Source organism: Bufo gargarizans, chromosome 3, assembly GCF_014858855.1.
Source record: "Bufo gargarizans isolate SCDJY-AF-19 chromosome 3, ASM1485885v1, whole genome shotgun sequence".
Taxonomy (NCBI): Eukaryota; Metazoa; Chordata; class Amphibia; order Anura; family Bufonidae; genus Bufo; species Bufo gargarizans.
The window spans coordinates 229,248,687-229,275,501 of NC_058082.1; positions in this window are offsets into that span (position 1 = coordinate 229,248,687).

The window sequence follows — 26,815 nt, forward strand, 5'->3', positions numbered from 1 at the left end:
AGTCATGAATATAATATTCTGATGATGTGCTTCAAATAATTTTAGCCAGTAGTACATATATAACAAGCAAATCAGTTCACAGTTTAAAGGGAACCTGTCACCGGGATTTTGTGTATAGATCTGAGGACATGGGTTGCTAGATGGCCGCTAGAACATCTGCAATATCCAATCCCCATAGCTCTGTGTGCTCTTATTGTGTTGAAAAAAAAAATTGATACATATGCAAATTAACCTGAGATGAGTTCTGTACGTGAGATGAGTCAGGGACAGGACTCATCTCAGGTTAATTTGCATATGTATCAAATCGCTTATTTTTACACAATAAAAGCACACACAACTATGGGGACTGGATATTGTGGATGTGCTAGTGGCCATCTAGCAACCCATGTCCTCAGCTCTATACACAAAATCCCAGTGACAGGTTCCCTTTAAGCTAACTTAGTATTAGAATTACTGACTGATCTTATAGCAAATGTGAAATATCTTTATAGTTTCCATTCTGATGTAGAGTTAAAAAATGAGAAATCAATTACCACGTACAGATTTCTCAAGGTACCTTTATATTTATCATGAAAATTTCACTGAAGCTAAAGCAGTTCCTCTTAAAAGGAGACTAATAGACTCAGATTTTACTCAAAGCATAATAACAAGGAAAAGTATCTATAAATTGTGAGTGGAAGGAGTGTGTTATTCAGTGGCATCCAACCCATGGGTCTCTTCCTGACCACATCAGAAAAGTCATGTCATGCAACATTTGACCAATAACTTAGTTGAATAATCTTCTGGACCAGCCTGTGTTTTAAATTGTAAACAGTGACTGACTGGGTCAGTTTAGGTTACGCCATTCATAGAAAGCAAAATAAATGGAGAGCACACAGGTCAAATTAATTCCAAATCAATTTCAAATCCCTTTAGTCGCAAGTATTGGTTTAAGAAATCCCATCTGCCCCTATTTTATACTTCATTCCATATTTCTCTGCTCAAACAGCTTTTCATCTAAATGTAAATCATATTGTTTTAGCTTTTTTTTATTTTATTTAATACCATTGACTTGGTTTATATGACGATAGGTGATGATTTGACACTGTTAACAGTTACAATGCTGAATATTAAGCTTTTTATGAACAAAAAATCTTTAATGAAAGCATGTGATTAAATGTTGGTACAACAGTTTTTTGTATAATTTTGATGATTTGATTCCTACAATGATTGAAAAGGGTTAAAAAGCAAAATGAAAAGGAGCTGCAACAAACGATATTTTGAATATATATAGTTCTTGTTGGTATTTTAGAGATGCATGTCTTAAGTTATAAGATACAAATACTAACTAATATGTTACTCACCATGCACAGTTCCATTGCTGCGTTCTTGGTTCTGCTGGCAGTCTCATACAGTGGCTAGGTAACTTGATGTGTTCTCAACTCCTTCTTTGGCTTCTATTCAACACTGCAGTCCTGCTGGTTTGTGTTATAGCTCTGCTATTGTAACTGTACAGCAACATCTGGTTGCTAAGGAAAATGTGACCCAAAGAAAACATAATACTTATTTAACCCCTTAGGGACCACCCATATGTGTTTTTACGGCGGTCACTAAGGGGCCATGGGCTGAATCACTGCCTTTTTACGCAGAAATTCAGCCCAAGTTAGCGCTTAAATCAAGTACACTGTATCACGGCGATCATGGAAATTTTTTATCTCATTTAAGAGAGGAGGGAGAAAGTCCCCAGTGCAGGGATCGGGTCCTCCAACTTCCCTATAAGGTAAAGCTGTGTCACAATCCTCACCCCCACCCCTGCCCTCAAGAAAAACGGCGGCAGCGGCCCGGCGAATGCACACACTATAAGCCGGCTGCCGCCGCCCCTGCAGTATATCTCTGTCTTCAGGAGAGGAGAGATAATAAGTAATTATGCCCCAATCGGGTCCCGCAGCACCCTGATTGGGGCAATATGGCCCCCTAATGTATTTAACCCCCATTTAACCCGTTCCATGCAGCGGTCCGCTGTATGGAAAGGGTTAACAGGGAGGGAGCTACCTCCGTCTCCCATTGGGCTGCTGCACTGATGTGGCAGCATCCTGATAGTTACCATGGTAACCACACGGCTTCACAGGCTTCCGGCTTGCCATGGAGTAGCTAAGCCGCAGTATCAGGCTAAGTGTAAAGTCACAATACACTGTCTAGTGTACTGCAGTGTATTTTAGATTTAGAGGCATCAGACCCACTGGATCTTCAAGAACCAATTGGTCTGGGTAAAAAAAAAAAATTTTAAAAAGTGAAAAAAAGGTAATATATATATATTTTTTAAATAATATAATTTCTTCTTATAGCCGCACATTTATAATTGATAAAAAATTGAAAAAATAAAATATATTACAAATGTTTGATATCACCACATCTGTAACGACCTGATCCATGAAAGGGTCATGTTACTGTCGCCGGGCAATGAATGCCATAAAAAAAAAGAAAAACTATGATGGAATTTAAATTTTGCCCACCTCACTTCCCCAAAAAAGGTATTAAAAGTGATCAAAAAAGTTGTATGTACCCCAAAATGATACCATTCAAACCGTCACCTCATGCTGCAAAAAATTAGACCCTACGTGACACAATCTCCCCAAAAATTAAAAAGAATATGGCTTTCACAAAATGGAGACATATTTTTTTTTCTAAAATGCTTTTATTGTGTTTAAGTGAAATAAATCAAAAAAAATTATACATATTAGGTATTTACGCGTCTGTAACAACCAGCTTTATAAAAATATCTTATCACCTAACCCCTCAGGTAAACACTATAAAAAATATATATAAATAAAAACTGTGCCAAAAAAGCTATTTTTTGTCACCTTACATCACAAAAAGTGTAATACCAAGCGACCAAAAAGTCATATGTTTCCCAAAATGGTACCAATCAAACTGTCACCTCATCCCGCAAAAAAAGAAAAAAATATGAGACACTAAAACATGTTTTTTTTTCTAAAATGCTTTCATTGTGTTAAAATGAAATAAATAAAAAAAGTATACATATTGCCGTGTCCGTAACAACCAGCTCTATAAATATATCACATCACCTAAGCTCTTTAGTGAACACCCTAAAAAAAAACTGCAAAAAGCAAAAAAGCTATTTTTTGTCACCTTACATCACAAAAAGTGTAATGCCAAGTGATCAAAAAGTAATATGTACCCCAAAATAGTACCAATCAAACTGACACCTCATACCGCAAAAAATAACATCCTACTTGAGACAATCGCCCCAAGGATAAAAACAATATGGCTTTCAAAAAATCGAGACACAAAAACATTTTTTTTTTCAAAAATGCTTTATTATGTAAAAGTGAAACAAATAAAGAAAGTAGACAAATTTGATATCATCACATCCGCAACAAATTGCTCTATAAAAATAGCCCATGATATAACCTTTCAGCTGAACATTGCAAAAAACAAAAATAACAACTGTGCCAGAACTGACATTTTTGGTAACCTTGCCAAACGTAATATAGAGCGATTAAAAATCATATGTAACCCAGAAAAGTAACAATAAGACTGTCATTTTATTTCATAGTTTTCTAAATGGGGTAATTTATGGGGGTTTTCTATTCTTTTGGCACCTCAACGCCATTGCAAGTGTGCAATTGGGCCTAAATTTTGTGTTCTGAAAGCCATTGGGTGCTCCTTTTTGTTTGGGCCCTGCCATGTGTCAAGACAAACAATAAGGGCCACAATGTTTTTTTTTTCTGAAGACAGGAGAAATAAGGTGATACTCTGGGGTGTATTTCTTCTTTTTATGTGCTTTGTAGAAAAAAAACTGTCTTTAAATTGACACGTTAGTGTAAATTTTTTTTATTTCTTTTCACCTTCTTAGCATTAATTTCTTTAAAAGACTAGGGGTAAAAAAAGTCATTACACTCATACATGAATACGTTAAGGGGTCAAGTTTTCAAAATGGGGTCACTTTTGGGGGGTTCTATTATTCTGACACTTATAAGCCTCTGCAAACTTGGCTTGTTGCAGGAAAAAAATATGTACTTCAAAAATGTTAAAATTTATGTTAAAATGGTAAGTCTACTAAATAAAAATAAAAAAGCTAACATTTTTTGTAAGTGCAGCCCAAAAAAGTAAAGATGTAGAAATATATTTTTGATAAAAAAATTGAATAATATTTATGTACATTACAGACCAAAAGTTTGGACACACCTTCTCATTCTAAGGGTTTTCTTTATTTTCATGACTATGAAAATTGTAGATTCACACTGAAGGCATCAAAACTATGAATTAACACATGTGGAATTATATACATAATAAAATGTGAAAAAAACTGAAAATATGTCATATTCTAGGTTCTTCAAAGTAGCCACCATTTGCTTTGATTACTGCTTTGCACACTCTTGGCATTCTCTTGATGAGCTTCAAGAGGTAGTCATCTGAAATGGTCTTCCAACAGTCTTGAAGGAGTTCCCAGAGATGCTTAGCACTTGTTGGCCCTTTTACCTTCACTCTGTGGTCCAGCTCACCCCAAACCATCTCGATTGGGTTCAGGTCCGGTGACTATGGAGGCCAGGTCATCTGGCGCAGCACCCCATCACTCTCCTTCATGGTCAAATAGCCCTTACACAGCCTGGAGGTGTGTTTGGGGTCATTGTCCTGTTTAAAAATAAATGATGGTCCAACTAAACTCAAACCGGATGGAATAGCATGCCGCTGCAAGATGCTGTGGTAGCCATGCTGGTTCAGTATGCCTTCAATTTTGAATAAATCCCCAACAGCACCCCCACACCATCACACCTCCTCCTCCATGCTTCACGGTGGGAACCAAGCATGTAGAGTCCATCCGTTCACCTTTTCTGCGTCGCACAAAGACACGCTGGTTGGAACCAAAGATCTCAAATTTGAACTCATCAGACCAAAGCACAGATTTCCACTGGTCTAATGTCCATTCCTTGTGTTCTTTAGCCCAAACAAGTCTCTTCTGCTTGTTGCCTGTCCTTAGCAGTGGTTTCCTAGCAGATATTCTACCATGAAGACCTGATTCACACAGTCTCCTCTCAACAGTTGTTCTGGAGATGTGTCTGCTGCTAGAACTCTTTGTGGCATTGACCTGGTCTCTAATCTGAGCTGCTGTTAACCTGCGATTTCTGAGGCTGGTGACTCGGATGAACTTATCCTCCGCAGCAGAGGTGACTCTTGGTCTTCCTTTCTTGGGGCGGTCCGCATGTGAGCTAGTTTCTTTGTAGCGCTTGATGTTTTTTGTGACTGCACTTGGGGACACTTTCAAAGTTTTCCCAATTTTTCGGACTGACTGACCTTCATTTCTTAAAGTAATAATGGCCACTCATTTTTCTTTACTTAGCTGCTTTTTTCTTTCCATAATAAAATTTATAACACTCTATTCAGTAGGACTATCAGCTGTGTATCCACCTGACTTCTCCACAACGCAACTGATGGTCCGAACCCCATTTATAAGGCAAGAAATCCCACTTATTAAACCTGACAGGGCACACCTGTGAAGGGAAAACCATTTCAGGTGACTACCTCTTGAAGCTCATCAAGAGAATGCCAAGAGTGTGCAAAGCAGTAATCAAAGCAAAAGGTGGCTACTTTGAAGAACCTAGAATATGACATATTTTCAGTTGTTTCACACTTTTTTGTTATGTATATAATTCCACATGTGTTAATTCATAGTTTTGATGCCTTCAGTGTGAATCTACAATTTTCATAGTCATGAAAATAAAGAAAACTCTTTGAATGAGAAGGTGTGTCCAAACTTTTGGTCTGTACTGTATGTGCAGTTAGGGTTATAGTTTAAGAAAAAGTATGTGAACCCTTTGGAATGATATGGATTTCTTCACAAATTGGTGATAAAATGTGATCTTCATCTAAGTCACAACAATAGACAATCACAGTCTGCTTAAACTAATAACACACACATAATTAAATGTTACCTTTTTTATTGAACACACCATGTAAACATTCACAGTGCAGATGGAAAAAGTATGTTGACCCCTAGACTGATGACATCTCCAAGAGCTAATTGGAGTGAGGTGTCAGCCAACTGGAGTCCAATCAATAAGATGAGATTGGAGGTGTTGGTTACAGCTGCCCTGCCCTATAAAAAACACACACTAGTTCTGGGTTTGCTTTTCACAAGAAGCATTGTCTGATGTGAATGATGCCTCGCACAGAAGAGCTCTCAGAAGAACGATTAAGAATTGTTGACTTGCATAAAGCTGGAAAGTGTTATAAAAGTATCTCCAAAAGCCTTGCTGTTCATCAGTCCACGGTAAGGCAAATTGTCTATAAATGGAGAAAGTTCAACACTCCCTAGGAGTGGCCATCCTGTAAAGATATGTAAATGAGCAGGGCACTCAAGGAAAACCGTGACCATGTATTTGAATGCAATGATAAGCTTTTATTACTGAATAAATAAAATTAATAAACAAGGTAAGGTTGGTAAAACAATGAATCACAATAGAATATACAACATGCAATAAACTTCACATCAAATAAATCGATTGCAGATCTAATAATTCAATTAACCAGCTTGCAAATGATCGATATCTGATCGAATATGCTCCAGTCCAATAATTGGTATCCGAAACACACTGTCAATAATTCTTATCGTTATTTAGCGAATCCAAAAAGTCCTGCAATGTTCCAATTTAGCACGGTGGCGTCTCACCAAAACAACGTTGGTAGCGGCGTCCCGCTACTGAATAGCTAGCAAGTGAAAATGATCCGTTACCTTTATAGCGACCTGATGTTCATCCGAAATTGTCGCATGAGCCTTCAGATGTACTCACTCCCAGAATATGCCTTTTGATGTTTGTAGCACTATTCAGTCAGGATATTGAAGACGGCTCACTGTTCGGTTGCGGTCGATTTGTTGATACGGTAAACGTCTCAGTACAGCAATGGGGTGTAGCATCAGACGCGTTTCGGGGTTCAACCCCTTCCTCAGTGGCATGCTTCACCCCATTGAAAAACCCCTCTTTTATGCTGAATTTTCTTTGCTTTGATTGGTCCCAATTTGATCGTCACATCCTGTTTGCCAATTAACTCAGGTGTTGTCCATTACAGCTCAACCATGGATGCAATGGTGTGTGGAATACAAAGGGTTATATGGAGTAACAATAGAAAAAACCCTTTTAAACACCTTTAGCAATTCAACATACTTCTGCAATTTCATCCAGTTATATATTACTAGTTTCTGCGTTATTTGGAATAAAAAACGCATCCATGCATTCTGCGTTTTTGATGCGGCATCCATGCGTTTTTTATTTTTTTTATAAAATACGGACAAGACTTGTCCACTCAAACATCTTACTCATGTATATTACGTCCTAATCTCGACTTGTAGGGGATCATTTACATGACAGATTTATATTCTACCCAAATGACTGTTTATTGTAAAAAAATGTATATATCACATATCATCATCAATACTATGTGAATATATACATATCTAAAAAAAATTTGATATATAAAACACATTAGGAACACAAATTCATCAAAAACATCACATTGTATTTAAAAAATAAATATTTAAGTAAATAGTAAAACATTGGTAAAAAGTTTATTACTTCGAGGGATGTACAAAGATGGGAACCCACGTCTAGAGGAAAAACCGGCTGTAATAAAAACAGTCGGTTAATCGTCGAAACGTCGGTGCTCACCAATTGTTCATAAAAATCCAAAGAGCTCAAATGTTGCAGCCCAGGGTCCAAAAAACAGAGTCATATACAAAAGACACTACACAAATCATCAAAATAGTGGAGAAATTGAAATTTAAGGATACCTGGATTATGGGATCCTTGGATATACAATCCCTATATGCAATAATAGAACATGATAAGGGGAAACAGGCTGTAAGATCCCAATTAACATTAGAAGGTAGATTGGGAGTGGAACAAATTGATTTTATAATTGAAGGGATAAACTTCATTTTAAATCATAATTATTTTAATTTTGAGGGAGATTTTTATTTACAAATACAGGGTACTGCCATGGGCACCAGGTTCGCCCCTATCTATGCCAATTTATTTATGGCAGAGTGGGAACGGCTGGTCATGCGGCCCAAGCTGGGGACGGACCTGGTGCTCTGGCAACGTTACATAGATGATATTTTGTTCGTATGGCAAAGTGGTAATGAGAGCCTACAATCCTTTTTGAACGATATTAACTCTAATGATAGGAATCTCAAATTTACAGGAGTGACGAGTCAGGAGAAAGTGGAATACCTGGATTTGAATATTAACATAGTAAATCAAGATATAATATGTAGTACTTTCATTAAGCCCACCGCAAAGAATAGTTATATTTTATTCAATAGTTGTCACCTCCCCAGCTGGTTATCAAATAAAAAACTCATGGATGCCGCATCAAAAACGCAGAATGCATGGATGCGTTTTTTATTCCAAATAACGCAGAAACTAGTAATATATAACTGGATGAAATTGCAGAAGTATGTTGAATTGCTAAAGGTGTTTAAAAGGGTTTTTTCTATTGTTTCTCCATATAACCCTTTGTATTCCACACACCATTGCATCCATGGTTGAGCTGTAATGGACAACACCTGAGTTAATTGGCAAACAGGATGTGACGATCAAATTGGGACCAATCAAAGCAAAGAAAATTCAGCATAAAAGAGGGGTTTTTCAATGGGGTGAAGCATGCCACTGAGGAAGCGGTTGAACCACGAAACGCGTCTGGTGCTACACCCCATTGCTGTACTGAGACGTTTACCGTATCAACAAATCGACCGCAACCGAACAGTGAGCCGTCTTCAATATCCTGACTGAATAGTGCTACAAACATCAAAAGGCATATTCTGGGAGTGAGTACATCTGAAGGCTCATGCGACAATTTCAGATGAACATCAGGTCGCTATAAAGGTAACGGATCATTTTCACTTGCTAGCTATTCAGTAGCGGGACGCCGCTACCAACGTTGTTTTGGTGAGACGCCACCGTGTTAAATTGGAACATTGCAGGACTTTTTGGATTCGCTAAATAACGATCAGAATTATTGACAGTGTGTTTCGGATACCAATTATTGGACTGGAGCATATTCGATCAGATATCGATCATTTGCAAGCTGGTCAATCGAATTATTAGATCTGCAATCGATTTATTTGATGTGAAGTTTATTGCATGTTGTATATTCTATTGTGATTCATTGTTTTACCAACCTTACCTTGTTTATTAATTTTATTTATTCAGTAATAAAAGCTTATCATTGCATTCAAATACATGGTCACGGTTTTCCTTGAGTGCCCTGCTCATTTACATGTTTTTGTGCTTTTTTTGTATTGAGTGAGTGGTCTCAATTTGCAGGAGCACCTGGTGTCGTTTCAGAGCCTTAGTGCGACATTTCATTCATCTTTCATCCTGTAAAGATGACTGCAAGAGCACAGCGCAGACTGCTCAATGAGGTGAAGAAGAATCCTAGAGTGTCAGCTAAAGACTTACAAGCTGTTAGCGAAGCTACAATATGTAAAACACTATACAAGAATGGATTTCATGGGAGGATACCACAGAGGAAGCCACTGCTATCTAAAAAAAACATTGCTGCACATTTACAGTTTGCACAATAGCACCTGGATGTTCCACAGCAGTACTTGCAAAATATTCTGTGGACAGATGAAACCAAAGTTGAGTTGTTTGGAAGAAACACACAACACTATGTGTGGATAAAAAGAGGCACAGCACACCAACATCAAAGCCGCATCCCAACTGTGAAGTTTGGTGGTGGGGGTATCATGGTTTGGGGCTGCTTTGCTGCGTCAGGGCCTGGACGGATTGCTATAATCAAAGGAAAAATGAATTCCCAAGTTTATCAAGACATTTTTCAGGAGAACTTAAGGCCATCTGTCCTCCAGCTGAAGCTCAACAGAAGATGGGTGTTGCAACAGGACAACGACCCAAAGCATAGAAGTAAAGCAACAACAGAATGGCTTAAACAGAAGAAAATATGCCTTCTGGAAAGGCCCAGTCAGAGGCCTGACCTCAACCTGATTGAGATGCTGTGGCATGACCTCAAGAAAGCAATTCACACCAGACATCCCAAGAATTTTGCTGAACTGAAACAGTTCTGTAAAGAGGAATGGTCAAGAATTTCTCCTGATCGTTGTGCACGTCTGATCTGCAACTGCAGTAAACGTTTGGTTGAAGTTATTGCTGCCAAAGGAGGTTCAACCTGTTATTAAATCCAAGGGTTCACATACTTTTTCCACCTGCACTGTGAATGTTTACATGGTGTGTTCAATAAAAACATGGTAACATTTAATTATTTGTGTTGTATTAGTTTAAGCAGACTGTGATTGTCTATTGTTGTGACTTAGATGAAGATCAAATCACATTTTATGACCAATTTGTGCAGAAATCCATATCATTCCAAAGGGTTCACATACTTTTTCTTGCAACTGTATGTGAAATATTGCAGTTGAAAATAGGAAAATGTGCACATTTTTACAAGTTTTCATAGATTTTTTAGTTTTTTAATTAATTTTACCACCTAAGTAAAGTACAATATGTGACAAGAAAACAATGTCAGAAATACAATGTGCAAAACCTTTATGAAGTTATTCTCTGCTAAAGGGACACATGTCAGATTTGCAAAATATGGCTTGGTCATTAAGGCCGAAACAGGCTTGGTAACTAAGGGGTTAAACAAAATCATCCTGCCAATTGATTAAAGGGTTTCTAAAGACTTTTTAGGAAATTCTATCTTTCTTCTGTCCTGTAGAAGAAAGAAATTCAAATTTTTACATTCCCATCCATTATTCTGTGAATTGCTAGTTAATGTGATTTGATAAAACCCAGTTCAAACTTGGTGGAAAAAAATTATTGCAGATTTTAAAGCATGCTTGTTAACTTCACTGTCTGATATATTTGCAACAGAGTTCTGGTGGAGGTTTAACCACATCTGAATATAATGTAAAGTACACGTTACACAGGTCAACGATCTGGGCAATTAATGTTCCTAGGAGCTGTCATTACCAATAATTGCCCTGTGTAGATGTGCCTCTAATCACCCAAGAAGAAAGGGATGCAAATGAGCTCTAAACAAACTCTGCGTCTAATGCCACCAGATGTAAGGAAGCTATCCTAAAGGTCAATGCTCAGCTCTTTAAATAAGCCTTGATACATGACTCGGATATCAATTAAGCCAGCACCTCATCTGCAGACAGCTGTTTCAGGGTGATTGCCCCTTATCAGTGCAGAGCAGAGAGTACTGGCTTAACTAGGTGAGCTGCCTGTCAGGATTTTGGGGCTACTATCTCTCCTTGGGGAGAGGCGCCTTAATCGTCGTGAGAAGACTTATAGGCCTTTCATGCTCCTCTGGAATTCTTAGAAGAAAGGACTGCAAATGAGCTCTTAACAAGTACCTCCCAAATCCAATCACCCAATAAATAAGCAAACACTCTCTTCATCTGGTGAAAGATTTGTTGATGAAGACACCTAAATCATTGCTTGTGGGCAGCAGATTGTGCTTTCAAATGATTCTCTATGGGGACAAGCCATCACACTACCAATCAAGTTCCTGGCTCAGATTCTAATTCCAGAACTAAGTGGTGGATTTAAGTCTGCTACTTAGTCATGACCAACTGCTGGTGATTGAGTATATGTGTCCTGGCTCTGTACCTTTGCACTTTGTACCTGAACTCTAGAACTGCTCATTAATGCTCTGTGCACCAAACGTAGCTTGTTTTCTGGATTAACCCCTCACCTTCTGTATTGGCTTCTACTGATTCTCATGTTTTTTTTTTTTATCTTGGCTATTTTAAACTCTGATTTGCTTGTCTACTATTTTATTACTCTCTTCTGGTAGGTCTAGTTCTAGTGAGCTTGCACCAGCTTTCTGCTACCTTACTCCACAGATGTAACATGGATCCCTAGCAGCCAAATCCATTTGGCCTTGTAGCAGGCTCTGGTGAGAACCTAGGAGTGACCATAGCTTCCTACAAATCTGAGTGGTAAAGAAGACCACTATCAGTGTCTGAGTTTGTTGGTTGTGGTTCTGGATGGTGACTATAGTATTTCTTTACAGTTTGTTTAGTTATTTAGGAGCATTTCGTTATTGGACCATTTACGGTGCCTGATGATTGAAAGTACAAAGAGATCAAAGTACATCACCCACCCAAGTACTTACTTTGGGAAAATGTTGATATCCAGTTCATTTAGACTTAAGTTGCCACCTCTGGTTTATACATAAATATATTTACCTGTATGTAGTGTGCAGATACGGCAATAAAGTGATACAGATTCCCAACTTAAAATTTGATATTAAACTATAAAGTCTTCAAGATGACTAATATAGTCAAACATCTATGCTATGAACCTAACTGCCAAGTACCAAAAAGTGAAATAGAAAGCACAAAGCAGAAATCCCTTAAAATAGCAAGTAGTCTGTATTTCTTCTCAAATTGAAAGACGTTTTCTGCTACTGTTCTCAAACCTCCTACCCAACTGTGTTTTCTGCCAGAGTCTCAGCAAATGTTAAAGTTCCCAGCAAAGCATCAAATGGTTCTGTGAATCATACAAGCTTATTTACTGAGGACAAGTTGAGGCACATAGACAACCTTTTCATTTATACCAAAAAAGAACACATTTTCTTTATCTTTAGAATCTCTGAGTGGCATCACAGTGACATTGTATAGTTGTCATTTTCAGAAATGAATATGAGTTTAGAATCTTTTGAAAAGTCTTAAGAATCAGTTTTTAACTTAGGTTTATATATGGTCAGTAGCAGAATCAGCCAGCAAATTGCATAGTCTTTGCTAGATGAAAAATAAATCAAGGTATATAATTATGATTAATATGAATACAATAAATATAAAACATTGTATCAGATTTCTATGTTGTCCTTCTAGAACAAGCAATTTTTTTTGACATTTTCATTTTTCCCTTTTTCCCTCCCTGCCCTCAAACAGCCAGTCATATGAGGGCTTGTTTCTGTAGGGTGATTTACAGTTTTAATGCCCTAATTTAAAGGGATTTACAAAATTTTGGGGGAGAAGGTCACCACTATGGCCAATGATTGGCTGCAGTGGTTTCAAAGCAGATGTTGAGAAGGGACCCGAGCGAGGCAGCCAAGTATGGTAAGAGAAGGAGCCAGAACCCAGTAGCACGGAGCAGGTAAGTATGCTTTCCTTTTGCAGGTCTGGTGAGTTGAGGGTATTGCCAACCACTACAACCCCCCTCCTAAAGGTGGCCAATCCCTTTAATGCTCTTTAGAAATAAAAATGTGTCGGGGTAATAGGAAAAAACATAATTTTGACAATGTTTTTTTTTTTTTTTAATGGGGTTTACAACGAATCCTATAAAAATAAAAAGTAAAAATTACATGATAATCATATTCTTTGGGTTGGTGTGATTATAGCAAATACTACATTTTACTGGTTTTAAAACACTAAATAACTAGGTGTCACCATCTTCTGACTCCCATAACTTTTTTTATTTCTCAGTCGATGTAGTCAAAAGAGGGTGTGCATGAGTTGTAATTTTTATTGGTACCATTTTGATTACCACTTTGATACAGGTCTACTATATCCTATTATGACATCAGTTTTGCTCTCACTCCTACCTCCATGACCCATTTATTTCCCAGAAACTTACATTCCTTGATGTCAAAGAAACATGGCTGACACCTGTAGACTCAAGCTCCCCTGCTGCACTATCGCATATTTAGGCCCAGGCACCCAGGCAGAGGAGAGAGGTCCCGTAACAGAGAATCTGGCTTCATGTCAGCAGAGAATCAGTCTTCATATCATAGCATAGAATCAGGCTTCACGTCACCCACCACTGTAACAGTCCATTGTCATAAATTTAGGCCCCGGCACCCAGGCAGAGGAAAGAGGTCCCGTAACAGAGAATCTGGCTTCATGTCAGCAGAGAATCAGTCTTCATATCATAGCAGAGAATCATGCTTCACATCACTCAACACTGGAACAGTCCATTGTCAGATATTTAGACCCAGGCAAAGGAGAGAGGTCCCGTAACAGAGAATCTGGCTTCGTGTCACCAGAGAATCAGTCTTCATATCATAGCAGAGAATCATGCTTCACGTAACCCACCACTGTAACAGTCCATTGTCATATATTTAGGCCCAGGCACCCAGGCAGAGGAGAGAGGTCCGGTAACAGAGAATTTGGCTTCATGTCAGCAGAGAATCAGTCTTCATGTCATAGCAGAGAATCATGCTTCACTTCACCCACCACTGTAACAGTCCATTGTCATAAATTTAGGCCCCGGCACCCAGGCAGAGGAGAGAGGTCCCGTAACAGAGAATCTGGCTTCATTTCAGTAGAGAATCAGTCTTCATGTCATAGCAGAGAATCAGGCTTCACGTCACCCAACACTGGAACAGTCCATTGTCATAAATTTAGGCCCCGGCACCCAGACAGAGGAGAGGTTCATTCAACTTTGGGTTGCCCCGCAATATAATGGTAAAATGAAAATAAAAATAGGATTGAATGAGGAAGTGCCCTGGAGTACAATAATATATGGTTAAGGGGAGGTAGTTAATGTCTAATCTGCACAAGGGATGGACAGGTCCTGTGGGATCCATGCCTGGTTCATTTTTATGAACGTCAGCTTATCCACATTGGCTGTAGACAGGAGGGTGCGTTTGTCTGTAATGACGCCCCTGCCATGCTGAATACACGAATACACGTTCAGACAAAACACTGGCCGCCGGCAGGCCAGCACCTCCAAGGCATAAAAGGCTAGCTCTGGCCACGTGGACAATTTAGAGACCCAGAAGTTGAATGGGGCCGAACCATCAGTCAGTACGTGGAGGGGTGTGCACACGTACTGTTCCACCATGTTAGTGAAATGTTGCCTCCTGCTAACACGTTGCGTATCAAGTGGTGGTGCAGTTAGCTGTGGCGTGTTGACAAAACTTTTCCACATCTCTGCCATGCTAACCCTGCCCTCAGATGAGCTGGCCGTGACACAGCTGCCTTGGCGACCTCTTGCTCCTCCTCTGCCTTGGCCTTCCACTTGTTCCCCTGTGACATTTGGGAATGCTCTCAGTAGCGCGTCTACTAACATGCGCTTGTACTCGCGCATCTTCCTATCACGCTCCAGTGCAGGAAGTAAGGTGGGCACATTGTCCTTGTACCGTGGATCCAGCAGGGTGGCAACCCAGTAGTCCAAACACGTTAAAATGTGGGCAACTCTGCTGTCGTTGCGCAGGCACTGCAGCATGTAGTCGCTCATGTGTGCCATGCTGCCCAGAGGTAAGGACAAGCTGTCCTCTGTGGGAGGCGTATCGTCATCGTCCTGCGTTTCCCCCCAGCCACGCACCAGTGATGGGCCCGAGCTGCGTTGGGTGCCACCCCGCTGTGACCATGCTTCATCCTCATCCTCCTCCATCTCCTCCTCATCCTCCAGTAGTGGGTCCTGGCTGGCCACATTTGTACCTGGCCTCTACTGTTGCAAAAAAACTCCCTCTGAGTCACTTCTAAGAGACTGGCCTGAAAGTGCTAAAATGACCCCTCTTCCTCCTCCTCCTCCTGGGCCACCTCCTCTTCCATCATCGCCCTAAGTGTTTTCTCAAGGAGACATAGAAGTGGTATTGTAACACTGATAACGGCGTCATCGCCACTGGCCATGTTGGTGGAGTACTCGAAACAGCGCAACAGGGCACACAGGTCTCGCATGGAGGCCCAGTCATTGGTGGTGAAGTGGTGCTGTTCCGCAGTGCGACTGACCCGTGCGTGCTGCAGCTGAAACTCCACTATGGCCTGCTGCTGCTCACACAGTCTGTCCAGCATGTGCAAGGTGGAGTTTTACCTGGTGGGCACGTCGCATATGAGGCGGTGAGCGGGAAGGCCGAAGTTACGCTGTAGCGCAGACAGGCGAGCAGCGGCAGGATGTGAACGCCGGAAGCGCGATTAGACGGCCTGCACTTTATGCAGCAGCTCTGACATGTCGGGGTAGTTGTGAATGAACTTCTGCACCACCAAATTCAGCACATGCGCCAAGCAAGGGATGTGCGTCAAACCGGCTAGTCCCAGAGCTGCAACGAGATTTCTCCCATTATCGCACAACACCAGGCCGGGCTTGAGGCTCACCGGCAGCAACCACTCGTCGGTCTGTTGTTCTATACCCCGCCACAACTCCTGTGCGGTGTGGGGCCTGTCCCCCAAACATATGAGTTTCAGAATGGCCTGCTGACGTTTACCCCGGGCTGTGCTGAAGTTGGTGGTGAAGGTGTGTGGCTGACTGGATGAGCAGGTGGAAGAAGAGGAGGAGGAAGCTGAGTAGGAGGAGGTGGCAACAGGAGGAAAATAATGTTGCCCTGCTATCCTTGGCGGCGGAAAAACGTGCGCCAAACAGCTCTCCGCCTGGGGCCCAGCCGCCACTACATTTACCCAGTGTGCAGTTAGGGAGATATAGCGTCCCTGGCCATGCTTACTGGTCCACGTATCTGTGGTTAGGTGGACCTTGCCATAGATGGCGTTGCGCAGTGCACACTTGATTTTATCGGATACTTGGTTGTGCAGGGAAGGCACGGCTCTCTTGGAGAAGTAGTGCCGGCTGGAGACAACATACTGTGGGACAGCAAGCGACATGAGCTGTTTGAAGCTGTCTGTGTCCACCAGCCTAAATGACAGCATTTCATAGGTCAGTAGTTTAGAAATGCTGGCATTCAGGGCCAGGGATCGAGGGTGGCTAGGTGGGAATTTACGCTTTCTCTCAAATGTTTGTGAGATGGAGAGCTGAACGCTGCCGTGTGACATGGTTGAGATGCTTGGTGACGGAGGTGGTGGTGTTGGTGGTACATCCCCTGTTTGCTGGGCGGCAGGTGCCAACGTTCCTCCAGAGGCGGAGGAAGAGGCCGAGGCGGCAGCAGCAGAAGAGGCCGAGGCGGCAGCAGCAGAAGAGGCCGAGGCGGCAGCAGCAGAAGAAGAAGCAGGGGGAGCCTGAGTGACTTCCTTGTTTTTAAGGTGTTTACTCCACTGCAGTTCATGCTTTGCATGCAGGTGCCTGGTCATGCAGGTTGTGCTAAGGTTCAGAACGTTAATGCCTCGCTTCAGGCTCTGATGGCACAGCGTGCAAACCACTCGGGTCTTGTCGTCAGCACATTGTTTGAAGAAGTGCCATGCCAGGGAACTCCTTGAAGCTGCCTTTGGGGTGCTCGGTCCCAGATGGCGGCGGTCAGTAGCAGGCGGAGTCTCTTGGCGGCGGGTGTTCTGCTTTTGCCCACTGCTCCCTCTTTTGCCACGCTGTTGGCTCGGTCTCACCACTGCCTCTTCCTCCGAACTGTGAAAGTCAGTGGCACGACCTTCATTCCATGTGGGGTCTAGGACCTCATCGTCCCCTGCATCGTCTTCCATCCAGTCTTGATCCCTGACCTCCTGTTCAGTCTGCACACTGCAGAAAGACGCAGCAGTTGGCACCTGTGTTTCGTTATCATCAGAGACATGCTGAGGTGGTATTCCCATGTCCTCATCATCAGGAAACATAAGTGGTTGTGCGTCAGTGCAGTCTATGTCTTCCACCGCTGGGGAAGGGCTAGGTGGATGCCCTTGGGAAACCCTGCCAGCGGAGTCTTCAAACAGCATAAAAGACTGCTGCATAACTTGAGGCTCAGACAGTTTCCCTGGTATGCATGGGGGTGATGTGACAGACTGATGGGCTTGGTTTTCAGGCGCCATCTGTGCGCTTTCTGCAGAAGACTGGGTGGGAGATAATGTAAACGTGCTGGATCCACTGTCGGCCACCCAATTGACTAATGCCTGTACCTGCTCAGGCCTTACCATCCTTAGAACGGCATTGGGCCCCACCAAATATCGCTGTAAATTATGGCGGCTACTGGGACCTGAGGTAGTTGGTACACTAGGACGTGTGGCTGTGGCAGAACGGCCACGTCCTCTCCCAGCACCAGAGGGTCCACTAACACCACCACGACCATGTCCGCGTCCTTTACTAGATGTTTTCCTCATTGTTATCGTTCACCACAACAACAAAAATATTATTTGGCCCAATGTATTGAATTCAAATTCAGGCCTTTTTTTTTACAGACACCTAACACTATCTGTCTATCTATTTAGGTACCGTATTACACTAATACAGGCACAGCAGTAACCACAGATTTAGCTGACTATAAATTTGAGGCCTATTATTTAGGCGCTGGGTCACAGGTATACGTTTACAGACAGAATTAGACTGGGATATGCACAGTAGCGTGTGTGTGAAGTTATTGAGAATGACGCTATCAGCACCTTGAATCTAATATACCCTTTTAGGGATAAATTTAAAGTAGGCCTGATACAGCAGAAACCACTAATTTAGAGAATTGCTAAATTGGGAATTGTATTTCAACCCAGAACAAAAACTGTGCTTTGACGGACACTAAATAACTTGCTCAGCCACAGCAATAACCACAGATTTAGCTGACTATAAATTTGAGGCCTATTATTTAGGCGCTGGGTGACAGGTATACGTTTACGGACAGAATTAGACTGGTATATGCACAGTAGCGTGTGTGTGAAGTTATTGAGCATGGCCCAATCAGCAACTTGAATCTAATATATCCTTTTAGGGATAAATTTAAAGTAGGCCTGATACAGCAGAAACCACTAATTTAGAGAATTGCTAAATTGGGAATTGTATTTCAACCCAGAACAAAAACTGTGTTTTGACGGACACTAAATAACTTGCCCAGCCACAGCAATAACCACAGATTTAGCTGACTATAAATTTGAGGCCTATTATTTAGGCGCTGGGTGACAGGTATAGGTTTACAGACAGAATTAGAATGGGATATGGCCAAAAAATAACCACACTATTGATGGTTAAATGCACTTGGTGACAGGCTCAGCTTGCCCCTGATGTAGTATATGGCCAAAAAATAACCACACTATTGATGGTTAAATGCCCTTGGTGTGACAGCTTGACCACCACACCATTGAGGGTTAAATGCACTTGGTGACAGGCTCAGTTTGCCCCTGATGTAGTATATGGCCAAAAAATAACCACACTATTGATGGTTAAATGCACTTGGTGTGACAGCTTGACCAACCACACTATTGAGGGTTAAATGCATTCGGTGACAGGCTCAGCTTGCCCCTGATGTAGCATATGGCCAAAAAATAACCACACTATTGATGGTTAAATGCATTTGGTGTGACAGCTTGACCCTGATGTAGGATTTAGCCAAAAAACAACCACACTATTGAGGGTTAAATGCACTTGGTGGCAGCTTGTGCTGGCGCACCACAAGACACAAAATGGCCGCCGATCACCCCAGAAAAAAGTGAATGAAAAACGCTCTGGGCAGCCTAAAAAAAGTGAGCAATTGAATAGCAGCAGTTCAATGATCCACAGCTGCAGATCGATCACTGAATGAAGTCTTTTGGATGAGTTAATCACTGCCTAATCTCGCCCTAACGTCGCAGCTGCAACCTCTCCCTACACTGATCAGAGCAGAGTGACGGGCGGCGCTACGTGACTCCAGCTTAAATAGAGGCTGGGTCACATGCTGCACTGGCCAATCACAGCCATGCCAATAGTAGGCATGGCTTTGACGGCCTCTTGGGGCAAGTAGTATGACGCTTGTTGATTGGCTGCTTTGCAGCCTTTCAAAAAGCGCCAAGAAAGCGACGAACACCAAACCCGGACTTTTACGAAAATGTTTGGGTTCGCTCATCTCTATTAATGATACCTTTTTTTTCTTAAGCGTATAGACTCCCTACCTCCTCCATCCTCACAATGGAGGAAGAAAGAAGACAAGAATCTGCTGAGGGTGATGTGAATCCCATCCTGGTAGTTCATTGATCTTCATGGGGTAAGTGGATCATTTATCTGGCCTTTGATTTATTAAAGATTTGCGCTTTGTGCTCTCTTTTTTCCAGCCTAAACCGAAGAAAGTGCTGGCAAAAAGAAAAAAACAAAGAGTGTGCACTATGCGGAACGGCTTTATCTTCTTCTTATGGGAAGAAATTTCGGATGAGTCACCGTCCTTGTTAGAAAACATCAGATCGCTCATCAAGACGGAAGTTAGAAGGGCAAGAACATCCGTTAAGGATAAAGGTGCAAAAGCTGGCCTATCCCAAGATTTTTCGTCAGAAGACAGTGACATATCACCAGGGTCGTCCTCGTCTGGTTCTTCATCTGAAGACAAGTCCATGTCTAACACCTTTTTTCCCGCTGAAGACACGGATAAGCTATTGAAAGTCATTAGGTCCACCATGAACATTGAGTATGTTAAGGAGGATAAATCTGTAGCAGACTCTTTGTTTGAGGGGTTACAGGAAAAGAAGGGTCGTTGTTTTCCTGTACATGCCAGCATTATGTCCTTAATTCAGAGAGAATGGAAGAAGCCAGGCAAGAGGGTATTTGCCTCTAATACCTTTAAACGTAAATATCCGTTTGAAGAGGTAGCCTCCTCCTCTTGGGGGAAAGCCCCTAAAATTTACGTCGCCATCTCTAAAGTGTCTAAAAAGTCCTCTCTTTCTTTTGAAGATACGGGTATGCTTAAAGAGCTCTTAGACAAAAAGGCTGAAACCTTCTTTAGGGGTGCCTGGGAGGCCTCTACCTTAGCCTTTTGCCCGGCCATAGCAGCTACAGTCACGGCTAGGACCTTATCCTTCTGGTTACAACAGCTGGTGGGGCAATTAAAAGATAGAACCCCTAGGCATCAAATCTTATCATCTTTGCCAACCTTGCAAAAAGCAGCTGACTTCTTGACAGATGCATCAGTTGATTCAATAAAGTTCAGCGCACAGTCGGCCTCCCTCACCAATTCGGCACGTAGGGCCCTTTGGTTAAAAAGTTGGAGTGGGGGTGATATAGCCTCTAAACAAAGGTTATGTAATATCCCCTGCCAGGGAGAATTTTTGTTTGGGCCTGAGTCAGACGACCTTTTAGAAAAGGCGGCGGATAAGAAGAAAAGGTTTCCGGTCCCTAATCCCGCTGCAGTCTTTGGTCCCAGAATTAGGCAGTCCTTTCGTCCCTTTAGAGGTAATACCAGCAGAAGATCAGGCAGGGAAAAGGATCAGGGATTCAGATTCAGGAATTCTGGGGGGAAAGGTTTCCTATTCGGAAACTCTTCCTCTACTAGTAAAAAACAACCCCAACAATGACGCCAGGTTAGAGGTGGGAGGAAGGCTAAAGTACTTCCAGACATCCTGGGAAAATATTTCAGACCTTGGGTCATGGACATCATTCATTCAGGTCTAAAGCCAGAGTTCCACTCCTTGCCTCCGCAAAGATTTGTTATTGCAAAACGTATTTGTGTAAGAGGTTTTTTTTCTATAATAAAAGAGGTTTTGGACCTTATCAAGAAGAATGTCTTGATTCCCGTTCCTCAAGAAGAACAGTCCGAAGGTTTTTTCTCCCACCTGTTTCTAGTTCCAAAACCAGACGGTACATACAGGACTATCATCAATCTCAGGGATTTGAACAAATTTCTGGTTTTCAAAAAATTCAAGATGGAGACAATGAGGAATACGATCCAGCTTCTATTTCCTCGTTGTTTCATGGCCGTGTTGGATTTAAAAGACGCTTATTTCCACATACCAATGCACCAGAGGTTTCAGAAATTCCTGAGAGTGGCGATTCCGATAGAGGGTCAGATTCGACAATATCAGTTCCAGGCGCTGCCTTTTGGCCTGTCCATGGCACCGAGGATATTTACGAAAGTAGTGGCAGAGATGGTTTTCGTTCATGAGAATCAAAAATATTTTGATAGTCCCATATCTGGATGATTTTTTGATTATTGCAAATTCTCAACGGGACTGCGAAAAGAATGTTCAGACTGTTATTCAGACCTTTCAGGATCTAGGATGGATAATAAATTACAAAAAATCCAGATTGATACCGGTAAAAATACTGAGATTCCTGGGCCTAGTTTTGAACTCCGAGACTCAAAGAACATATCTCCCAGAATAAAAGATCACAAAAGTTTGGAATCAAATAAAATCCCTCTCTTCCACCTCCCTGACTCTTCGAAAGGCCATGTCGGTCCTAGGTTCTCTGAATTCCTGCATCCCGGCGGTGGAATGGGCTCAGCTTCACTCCCGTCAGTTACAGTCAGAGGTTTTGACAGCCTTCAAAAAACACAAGGGAAGGTTGGATGTCAGGATAAGGATTTCAGACATGACCAAGAAAAGTTTATCTTGGTGGCTGGTCAGAGACAATCTGGTTCAGGGAGTTCCATGGTCCTACCCAGATCCTATTGTCCTGACCACAGACGCGAGCCCCTGGGGTGGGGTGCCCATGTGCAGGGATACAACTTTCAAGGTCTATGGTCCCCAGCTCAAAAATCATTTCCTTCCAACCGGAAGGAGTTGGTAGCAGTCAAACTAGCAGTGAAAGCTTCTGTAAACCACCAAGGGGGGGACAAAGTCGGTATCCCTAGGGTGGGAAGCTGGAAAATTATTAGCGATATTGGAGAAACAAGTCAGCCATGTATCAGCTCTCCACATAAAGGGGAAGGAGAATGTTCACGCAGATTTTCTCAGCAGATACCCCTTAAAACAGGGAGAATGGTCCCTCAACTCCTCAATATTTTCCAGAATCAGCAAGTCATGGGGCATGCCGACCATAGATCTCTTCAGTACAAGCCTGAACAAGAAAGTGGAAATCTTTTGTTCTCTAAATCCGAGAGAATCCCTCTATGGGGTGGATGCGTTTCTCCTGAAGTGGAAATTTCCCCTAGCATATGCTTTTCCCCCCTTCCAGTTAATCCCAGCAGTCCTAAAAAAGATCAGGAAGGACAGGGCAAGGGTCATCCTCATCGCCCCCTTTTGGCCCAAGAGGGCATGGTTCACTCTGCTCCGAACCATGTCTATTTCGGACCCCTGGATTCTGCCAGACCTACCGGATCTGCTGTCCCAGGGTCCAGTCTTTCAACCGGCAGTCTGTGGTCTCCATCTGACTGCATGGAATTTGAGCGGAGCTTATTAATTAAAAAAGGTTTTTCTCAGGAACTTATCACGACCTTACTTAAGAGCAGAAAACCAGTAACGGTTTCCATCTACGCTAGAACTTGGAAGAAATTTATTGAATTCAGTAATCTTAACCCAAAGCATTTACCAGGGTGTGTTCCTATTTCCAGGTTCTGGAGTTTTTACAGAAAGGCCTTTCATTAGGTCTTGCTAAAAGTACTCTTAAAGTACAGGTCTCTGCCCTATCTGCCCTATTCGAGCAGAACTTTGCCTTGAATCCATGGATTGCTAGATTCTTTAAAGCGGTAGATAGGATGACACCAGTCTCATCCCCTAGGGTGCCCCCGTGGGATCTTAACTTAGTATTTAATTCTCTAACCAAAGCACCCTTCGAACCCATTGATTCGGTATGCATTAAATTTCTTACCTTCAAGCTAGTTTTGTTAGTGGCCCTCACTACTGCTAGAAGGATTAGCGAGTTGCAGGCCATTTCCATCAATCCCCCTTTCACTACAATTCTTGATGATAGAGTTATTATTCTACCTGATCTGGCCTTCTTACCCAAAGTGTCTTCTAAATTCCATAGATCACAAGAGATCATTCTTCCATCCTTTTGTGACCATACAAAAAATGCTGGAGAAGTTGCTTTTCATGCACTAGATGTACGGAGATGCTTATTACAGTATCTTAAAATTACGGAAGGATGGAGAAAGTCTTCTGCTTTATTTGTTATCTTTTCAGGATCGAATAAAGGGAAGAAGGCTACCAAAAGTACCCTGTCCAGCTGGCTTAGACTGGGCATTATTCAGTCTTACTTGGAGGAGGGCCTGTCTCCTTCACTCTCGGTGAAGGCTCACTCTACTCGTTCGGTTTCCACTTCATGGGCAGAAAGGTCGGGGGCTTCCATTGAACAAATTTGTAAGGCAGCCACGTGGTCTTCACCTTCTACTTTTTTCCGTCACTACCATTTGGATTTACTCTCCTCTTCTGATCTTTCTTTCGGGAGAAAGGTTTTGCAAGCGGTGGTCCTTCCCTAGGAAGGGTTCTTTTCCTCTGTAATTCTCTCTATGGTGCTGTCGTGGGGGGAGGGGAAAAATGATGATTACACTTACCGGTAATCGGATTTTCCAGACCCCACGACAGCACCCTTCCTAATTCCCTCCCTTCGTGATGGTTTTCTGTATTCACATGGAGTAGCAAAAAAAATAAATGTTTTCATTGCTTATACGATTTATATGCTTTATATGCTGGTCAGCTCGGAATAATTAATGGTGTAGGAGTCCCTCTCTTGCTCTGTAATCCACTGAATGGGAAGAGAGGCTCCACCCTTTTATTTCTGTAGATTTCCTGTCCCTGGGGGTGGATCCCTCCCTCTATGGTGCTGTCGTGGGTCTGGAAAATACGATTACCGGTAAGTGTAATCATAATGTTTTCCCACTAATACAATCCAAAAAAGGCTTTAGAACATATAACTGCACTGCTGAACGGCAAAAAATATTTTTTTTTTGCCACTAATACACGCCAAAAAGAGATGTAATTTTCTCACTTCACCACACAACGACTAATAATCCCTTTTTTTCCCACTAATACACACCAAAATAGCTTTAGAACATATAACTGCACCGCAGAACAGCAAATAATACTTTTTTTTGCCACTAATACACCCCTAAAAGGGCTGTAATTTTCTCACTTCACCACATAAGTGCCAATAAGCCCTTTTCCCCCCACTTATACACACCAAAAAAGGCTTTAAAACGTATTACTGCACCGCACAATGGCTAATAAGACGTAGAAATATTCCCTAGTAGTATACTCTGTTAACGGCTGAATCACAGAGCACTTGCACCCCAATAAAAAGAATGTTTTTCTGGAATTACAGAGGTATTGCAAACCTACTTTTACCCAGGCTGTACACTCCCCTATTGGACCTTGTTCTCTTTTTATAGTGTGGAATATTTCCTTCCTATCTTTTCCCTACACTTCTAATGATCTTTCCCTGAACTTCTATTCAGAAAAATAAAAGTTTTAAAGTCTTTCCTAGCACTGTCCTGCACTAAGTACACTGGAAAATGGCTCAATCCAAGATGGCTGAGGCTATTTATAGGGCTGTGACATCACTGGCTGGATGCAGATTGGCTGCATGCATGGCATTGTGCGTGATCCCTTATTCACAGAGTTCTTTGCTCATTTCCTGACATGCACAGGAATCTGAGACACTTAGCCAATGTATTTTGATCAAAGCACATCTGTGCCTGCCTACCAAGCGCCAAGGTGGTCTCAGGTCAGGTGGGTCCTACGCTAAACCTATCTAAGCCATTGGGCTTCTATGTTCAGGAGCCCAGACGCCGCACATATGGTGTGCTGCTCCTAGTCACCTCCATGTGCATCAAGCAACCGATTGGAGGAGGAGCAAGCACACCTATATCTACCACCTAATCAAGGCGCTCTATTGGATAGGAAGGGCAAAAGTGCAAAGGAATGATACTCCCAAGATAAAATAGGAGCGCATTCACACTTAAAGGTGCCACTCCCTCAAGCATATACTACATAAACAAATTTTTGATAAATAAATGTGCGGATGTCCCTGACCACATTAATGAAGAAAAATCACAGAAATAAGGTAATAATGCACTTAAGAAAATAGATGCAAGCATTATATATGGACAAAGTCCTCACTCTGATGTGATAAATTGCATTGCGTGCATTATTACCTTATTCCTATGATTTTTCTTCATGAATGTGGCCAGGGACATCCGCACATTTATTTATCATACCGATGTTTTTATCTTAGTTTTTTCAGTGATTTTTTTTGTTTGTTTATGTAGTATATGCTTGAGGGAGTGGCACCTTCAAGTGTGAATGCGCTCCTATTTTATCTTGGGAGTAGCATTCCTTTGCACTTTTGCCCTTCCTATCCAATAGACCGCCTTGATTAGGTGGTACATATAGGTGTGCTTGCTCCTCCTCCCATTGGTTGCTTGATGCACATGGAGGTGACTAGGAGCAGCACACCATATGTGCAGCGTCTGCGCTCCTGAACATAGAAGCCCATTGGCTTAGGTAGGTTTAGCGTAGGACCCGCCTGACCTGATACCACCTTGGCGCTTGGTAGGCAGGCACAGATGTGTTTTGATTTAAATATATTGGCTAACTGTCTCAGATTTTATCATATCAGAGTGAGGACTTTCTCCATATATAATGCTTGCATCTATTTTATTAAGTGCATTATTACCTTAATTGATGTACATGGAGGTGACTAGGAGCAGCACACCATAGGTGCGGCATCTGCTCTCCTGAACATAGAAGCCCAATAGCTTATATAGGTTTAGCGTAGGATCCACCTGACCTGAGACCACCTTGGCGCTTGGTAGGTAGGCACAGATGTGTTTTGATCAAAATATATTGGCTAAGTGTCTCAGATTTTATCACATCAGAGTGAGGACTTTGTCCATATATAATGCTCGCATCTATTTTATTAAGTGCATTATTACCTTATTTCTGTGATTTTTCTTCATGAATGTGCCCAGGGACATCCGCACATTTATTTATCATACCGTGCAGGATGTTTTTATCCTTGTTTTTTCTGTGATTTTTTTGTTTTTTTTGTTTATGTAGTATATGCTTGAGGGAGTGGCACCTTCAAGTGTGAATGCGCTCCTATTTTTGGGAGTAGCATTCCGTTGCACTTTTGCCCTTCCTATCCAATAGACCACTTTGATTAGGTGGTACATATAGGTGCGCTTGCTCTTCCACCCATTGTTTGCTTGATGCAGATGGAGGTGACTAGGAGCAGCACACCATATGTGCGGATCCTGAACATAGAAGCCCAATGGCTTAGGTAGGTTTAGTGTAGGACCCGCCTAACCTGAGACCACCTTGGCGTTTGGTAGGCATGCACAGATGTGTTTTAATCAAACTATATTG